Here is a 6,808-nt window from a genome sequence, read left to right as displayed (position 1 = left end):
ATACTAAGCATACATCGCTGAAAGGTGGCAGGGGCATTACATAGTCCGAATGGCATCCTTCGGTAAGCAAAGGTGCCGTAGGGACATGTAAATGTGGTCTTTTCCTAGTCTTCAGGGGCTATCTCTATCTGGTTGTAGCCCGAATACCTGTCAAGGAAACTGTAATAGGAATGATCAGCTAACCTTTCAAGGATCTGATCAATGAATGGTAAAGGAAAGTGGTCTTTCCTTGTGACGGTATTCAACTTCCTGTAGTCAATGCACATTCTCCAACCAGTAGTGACTCTAGTTGGTACGAGTTCATTATTAGCATTGGCTACGATGGTGATTCCGGACTTCTTAGGGACCACTTGAGTTGGGCTCACCCATTGACTATCAGATATAGGGTATATAATACCCACGTCCAATAGTTTAAGAACCTCGGCCTTTAACCACTTCCTTCATATTTGGATTTAGTCTAAGTTGTGGTTGCCGAGCGGTTTTTGCATTATCCTCAAGATATATGCGGTGAGTACAAATCGATGGATCGATTCCCTTGAGGTCCGCTATCGTCCATCCCAGGGCTCCTTTATGCTCAATGAGAGTAGATATGAGCATACTCTCCTGTTCTTTCTCCAGATGGGCAGAGATCACCACCGGGTATGTCTCATCTTGACCTAAATAGGCATATTTCAAATCAGAGGGCAAAGGTTTTAGGTCAAGCTTCGGCGGCTTGAGGTTAGACGGTAGAGGCACTACATCGGTTTGTGGTAATTCTTCAAATTGTGGCCTCCACTGGTTAACTTCAAGTACCGGTGCAGTATCAAGCAAGGCACACGTCTCCCTAATCATGTCATCATCAAAATCATGGGAGTGGGCCAGGCACGTCTCCAGATGGTCGGAGGATAAGGTTAGAGGTGTCGTATCTTCCACGAAAGAGTCAATCATGTTAATGTCGTGGAAATCGTCATCATCCTCTGCGTTGCTGCCGTTATTGAAAAAAATGTTTGACTCCAATGTCAAATTTCCAAAAGACATAGTCATGATACCATTCCTGCAATTGATAATTGCATTTGACGTGGCAAGGAATGGGCGACCAAGAATGACGGGAATCTGAGTGCTCATGTTATTGATGGGTTCGGTGTCTAGGATGATAAAATCTACAGGGTAGTAAAATCTATCGACCTGGACTAACACATCCTCAATTATCCCTCTTGGTACACGAACAGAGCGATCAACAAGTTGTAGTGTGGTTAGGGTGGGTTTTAATTCACCCAAACCTAACTGTTTGTATACCGAGTAGGGAATCAAATTGACGCTCGCTCCTAAGTCAAGAAGTGCGTGATCAATTCGATGGTTCCCGATTACACATGATATGGTTGGGCTACCGGGATCCTTGAATTTCTGCGGCACGTCTTGCTTCAGGATGGCACTCACTTTTTCAGTCAAGAATATTTTCTTTTGAATAATTTTTCGTCTTTTGGTCGTGCATAAGTCTTTCAGGAATTTGGCATATGAAGGTATCTGTTTAACGACATCAAGTAGAGGAATGTTGACTTTCACCTGTTTCAACACCTCTAGGATATCCTGAGAGTTAGAGAGAGGTTTTGGTGAAACCAACCGTTGGGGGAATGGAGCAACTGGCTTCTCTAGAAGTTCCGGTTCGACTTTTTGTGGGGCATCAATGGATCCATCATTGTTGTCCTCTTCTGGTTCTTGAGGCTTTTCGGGCCTAACCGGAAGATTTTTATCAATGATCTTCCCACTCCTAAGAGTGGTGATGGATTTAGCATGCCCCATTTGATTTGAAGAACTGGGATCATTACTCTCGTACTGCGGTTTAGGATTGGGGAGAGGTTGTGCAGGAAGCATCCCTTTTTCTATAACCGTCATACGAGAGTCTATCTTTTGCATAAAATCTGTAATTCCCCGCATTGCCTGAGCCAGCTCTTGTATGGGATTTTGAACCGGTTCCTCTTGAGGTTTCACTTGATTTGGATTTTGATTGAAGAAACCTGGAGGAGTAGCCGTCTGTCCATTCCTCCAACTAAAGTTTGGATGATTTTTCCAGCCAGGGTTGTATGTATTGGAGTTAGGTCGAAAAGGTCTTTGATAATTATTTACGATTGGCTTGTTCATTCAACACTCCTCGAAAGGCGGTATTGTAGGACAATTTTCAATTGTGTGAATGTTGCAATCACAGATGCATGAACAATTTCATTGACCTTATCCTTCTTTCCTTCCATGGCCTCAACTTTCCTTATGAGCGTAGTCACTTTACACTTGAGATCATCCTCTTCTTTCAAGAGATATAATCCACCTTTCTCCTTTAATTGAGTCGGCCTAGACGTGGTGTTCGCCATTGGGTAATAGTCCCATGATTGTGTTTTTTCAGCGAGACTATCGAGGTAATCCCATACCTCGTCAACATCTTTGTTGATGAACTCTCCATTACACATTGTCTCCACCATTTGGCGCATGGAAGATGTCAGTCCATCATAGAAAAAATTTGTAATGCGCCACGTTTCAAATCCGTGTTGTGGGCATGAACTGACCAAATCTTTGAACCTTTCCCAACATTGGAAGAATGTTTCATCTTCCTTTTGGGCAAAGTTCATGATTGCTTTTCTGAGGGTAATCGTTTTATGATGTGGGAAGAATTTTTTTATGAATTCCCTCTGCATGTCGTTCCATGTGCCAATGGATCTAGGACGCAGTGAATGTAACCACGTCTTAGCTTTCTCTTTTAAGGAAAAGGGAAAGAGTTTCAGCCTAATTGTATCCTCAGATACATTAGGAAAACATAATGTAGCTATAATCTCATCGAACTTTTTCAAGTGCAAATATGGACTCTCTGATTCAAGTCCATGGAATTTGGGAAGGAGTTGGATAACTCCTGGCTTGATGTCCATTTGTCCTGTGTTTTCAGGAAAAATCATGCATGAGGGCATACTCACTCCCGCCGGTTGTAGATAATCTCGTAAAGTACGAGGCGGGGGTGCCTGTTGCACCTCATTCTCATCTTGGGTATCCTCTACCCTAGGTGGAGGTAGAGGAGGTTGGTCTTCAGCCATAACTTCAGTTAACTCAGGGGATTTCGAGCGGTGTCTAGTCCTGCGATGGATAGTCAACCCCTCAACCAATCCTCCTTCAGTCAAGAGACGTCGAGTGTCGTCACGGGCCCACTTGGGCATGAAAACACTCGCAGCCCTCAAAAAAACCTAATCCTAAGAAAGGAAAAGAAAATCTAGAAAGAAAGAAAGAGTTGGAAAGAAATTACCAAATTGGAGTCCTGAGTTAAAACCTGCAAAATAAAATAAAATAAAATAAGTTAGATTTTAAAAGAAGAGGAACAATCCTTTAAAGTAAAGGTAGAAGTAAACTAATTTCTAAAAGAAAGTGGAAACTTCTAAAATTAATTAGGAAAGTCCTAAACTAGAAAGTAAATTACTAAAAGAGAACTGAAAAATAGAAAGTAGAGAAAGAGCTTACCGAATTAGAAATTTCTATTTTAAAAGCCTACAAAATAGGAAGGTTAGTTTCTAAACAAAAATTCTAAAAATAAATTAGGAAACAAATTAGATTCTAAGAGAGTTAGAATTAGAGAGTTACTAAAATAAAAATAGAAAGTTAATTTCTAAAAAGGGAAAGAAATAACCTAATTTCTAAAAATAAATTATTTCCTACAGAAGGGAGGGTACTAGAATTAGAAAATTTCTAAAATTTAAACCCTAATTCTTAAAAATAGGAAAAAGTAGAGAGATTAGGAAGGAATTACCAATTGAGAAACTTATGTCAAGATTCTATAAAACAGGAAAAAAAAGTTAGTTTTGAACTCAAACAAAAGTAAATAAAAACTAAGGTTAGTAAAATCCTAATCTTAAACTAATCCTAAAACCAATTAATTTCAGAGAATCGTAACCGTCAGTCCCCGGCAACGGCGCCAAAAACTTGTTCACTCCCCAAGTGTAGGGTTGTGATGTAGTAATAAACTCAGTAAGACCGAGGTCGAATCCACAGGGACTGATACCTGTACGTTATCTGAAACCAAGTAGAACTAGAACTAGACTAAGATGCGATCTAAACAAAATAGAATTTAAGAAATAATTGTGGAATAATTATCTAAAACTTTAAGGAATTCAGAGGAAGGAAAACTAGGGATTCAGAGGATCCACTTGTAGAGATCAGGGAGATCTTATGCCTGCATCAAGGATTATGGAATTCAAACTGAATTTTCTTGATCTGGTTTTCAAGAGATGAAAGGTATATGAATTAGAATGGATTCCATCATCAAACCATGCCCAGGAGACAAAGCGAACAACAGGATTTAAACTAATTACCAACCAATCAACAATGTATGAAGTTCAGGAAGGGTACTGTCATCCTACCATGCCCATGGAACAATGGTGAACAACAGGGCTTCCTGACTTCATAAACATAAAAAGGGAAAGAAATATTCAAAGCCATTGCAAACCCATTATAATTTCAATCACAACAGAAAACTGAAAGTATTCCTTTAATTAAACGAAAATCAGATTCAGTTCATGAATTGAAATCAAATTAAAGGCAATGAATAAAATCCCCCATCTCACTACAAGCTTCACCTCTTAGCCCTAGCTAAGAGGTTTAGCCTAGCATGATCATGCTAGGACCCCGTAGACAAAGTAAATAAACAGAAAAAAATAGAAAAGAACAAGAAGGAAAGAGAAGAACAGACCCAGCCTCACGTCAGCCAGACCGTTTTTCCTCCCTCACGTGTAGCAACAACCCTGCTCCAGTGCTCTCCTCAAAACGCTGCAAGTCCCATGGTCCAGCAGAAAAACCCACCTGCTGCTTCAAAGCCTCTTTCGCTTTCCACGTTCCCTGTCTTCTCCTGTACTCTCTTCCTTTTTTTTTTCTTTCTTTCTTCCGTCCCCTCCTCCCTTATAGGCAGGTGCGTATGGCCGTGGAGAGGCTGAGTCCGAGAAGGAATAGGCTGCGGAGGATGTATTTACGCAAGGTTGGAGCGTAGGGGCGTTTTGCAGCCAAGAAAACGGAAGGAAAAACTTCCACTTCCATCCCATTCTTTCCAAATAGATGACGTCCCTTGGGAGATCTCTGGACGAGATACACGATGGATGGTTTGGATCAAGCCTCTGATCAACTATGGTGGGCCAGAACCGCACGGAAAACCCGGGTTTTCCGGACGCAAAAAAACAGAGTAGCGTCATCTGACGCTGTGACAATGGCGGAGCCCACTTCACTGTTTTTCTGGGAAATCCAATCCGTCCATTGGATTCAGGACGAAAAACTGTTCAGGAAGGGATGGTTTTGGTTAGATTTCAGTGTGGTCCACAAGCTGGTTCAGTCCACCGTCCATCTTCCGTTCGATCTTTTTTTTACACGTGTGTGCATGATGGGACGAATAGGACATCTAGGTGAGGGTTACGCCCCACCTATTGATCGATTGGACGGTCCAGATTATCAGAATACCCAATGGGTGGGGCCCACAATCAACGCCCGGAAACAACGTCGAAGACGCTGTTGCGTCTTTGAAATTCTTGCGGAATTCATCGGTCAGCGCAATGCTGACCGATATGAATTCGTGTGGTGCGCGACGGTGCCTGTCCAAGCTGTGCACATGCACCGCTTGTGCGGGTCCTATGGTGATGTATACCAGAGATCCGATCCATCCAATCGTTGCTCCATCTTATCTTAACCGTGGGGACCAAATTTGAAGCGTATCCTGATAGCAGGCGGGTCCCATATAATGATTAAAGGAGCTGATCTGTCCGTTGGGCTACTTCCACAGTGATCCAGGAGCTGAAATTTCACGTGTACGGTTCATTTATGGTCTTCAGGCCACGTATGGAGTTTTGAACTGATCAGATGGTGGGAACCCTATGATCTTGCATTCTGGACACTTTTCAGGTCACTTGAGTTTCAATTTCTCGGTTTTCTTGGATCTCTGGCGTTGATCTTAGTCCCCTGGAGTCTGGCCCTTGTCATGGTGATTCCTGAATGTTAAATCCATATTTTTAGCCTTCTATTTCAATCCATGCTTGTAAATGCGTCCTGTATTACAAATACGATTAAAACATGCCGTCAAACAGTATCATATTCGTAAAATCGGGTAATTACTGGGGTCTGATATGCAATATTTGACCCTCAACAATAGATTACTTTGACACATACTCTCCTATAACTAGGATAACATCCATTAGGATATTATTTGTGCTAGCTTCCATACATCATCTTCACATCCACCAAATGGATGTAAAGACCGCATTCTTGAATGGTGACCTTATCAAGGAGGTATATATCGAACAACCTGAAGGATTCGTTCTACCAAGAAATGAAAACAAAGTATGTAGATTAGTCAAATCATTGTATGGATTAAAACCAGCACCAAAACAATGACATGGAGAGTTTGATTCCAAAATACTATCTCATGGTTTCATGCATAATGTAGCTGACAAATGCATATATTCTAAAGTAGATGGTAGTTACATTGTTATTATTTGTTTGTATGTTGATGACAAGTTAATAATAAGTAAAAAAAAATGGAAGGTGTGACTGAAACAAAGAGGTTTTTATCTTCCATATTTAAAATGAAGGATCTTGGACAAGTTGATACCATTCTTGGTATCAAAGTTAAAAAATATTGTGAAGGTTATGCTTTGTGTCAATCTCATTATATTGAGAAGATACTAAACAAGTTTAACCATCTAAATATAAAAGAAGCAAAAACCCTATTTGATCCAAGTATCAAACTAAAAGAAAATACTGAAAGAATATTTGCACAATTAGAATATGTGAGGGCTATAGGAAGTCTTATGTATGCTATACA

The 6,808-nt window shown here is 40.7% G+C and overlaps 1 non-coding gene across 1 annotated transcript; it reads left to right on the top strand.

Annotated features, from left to right (window-relative positions):
* The first annotated feature begins 2,508 nt into the window (after positions 1 to 2,508).
* LOC131244685 (small nucleolar RNA R71) lies at positions 2,509 to 2,615 on the top strand. Its single transcript, XR_009170464.1, has one exon. It is a non-coding gene; the product is annotated as a small nucleolar RNA R71 (small nucleolar RNA).
* The last annotated feature ends 4,193 nt before the right edge of the window (positions 2,616 to 6,808 follow it).

The sequence above is a fragment of the Magnolia sinica genome, chromosome 4, assembly GCF_029962835.1.
Source record: "Magnolia sinica isolate HGM2019 chromosome 4, MsV1, whole genome shotgun sequence".
Classification (NCBI taxonomy): Eukaryota; Viridiplantae; Streptophyta; class Magnoliopsida; order Magnoliales; family Magnoliaceae; genus Magnolia; species Magnolia sinica.
The sequence above is the reverse complement of the archived record's forward strand: the minus strand, read 5'-3'. Positions and strand labels throughout refer to the sequence as shown.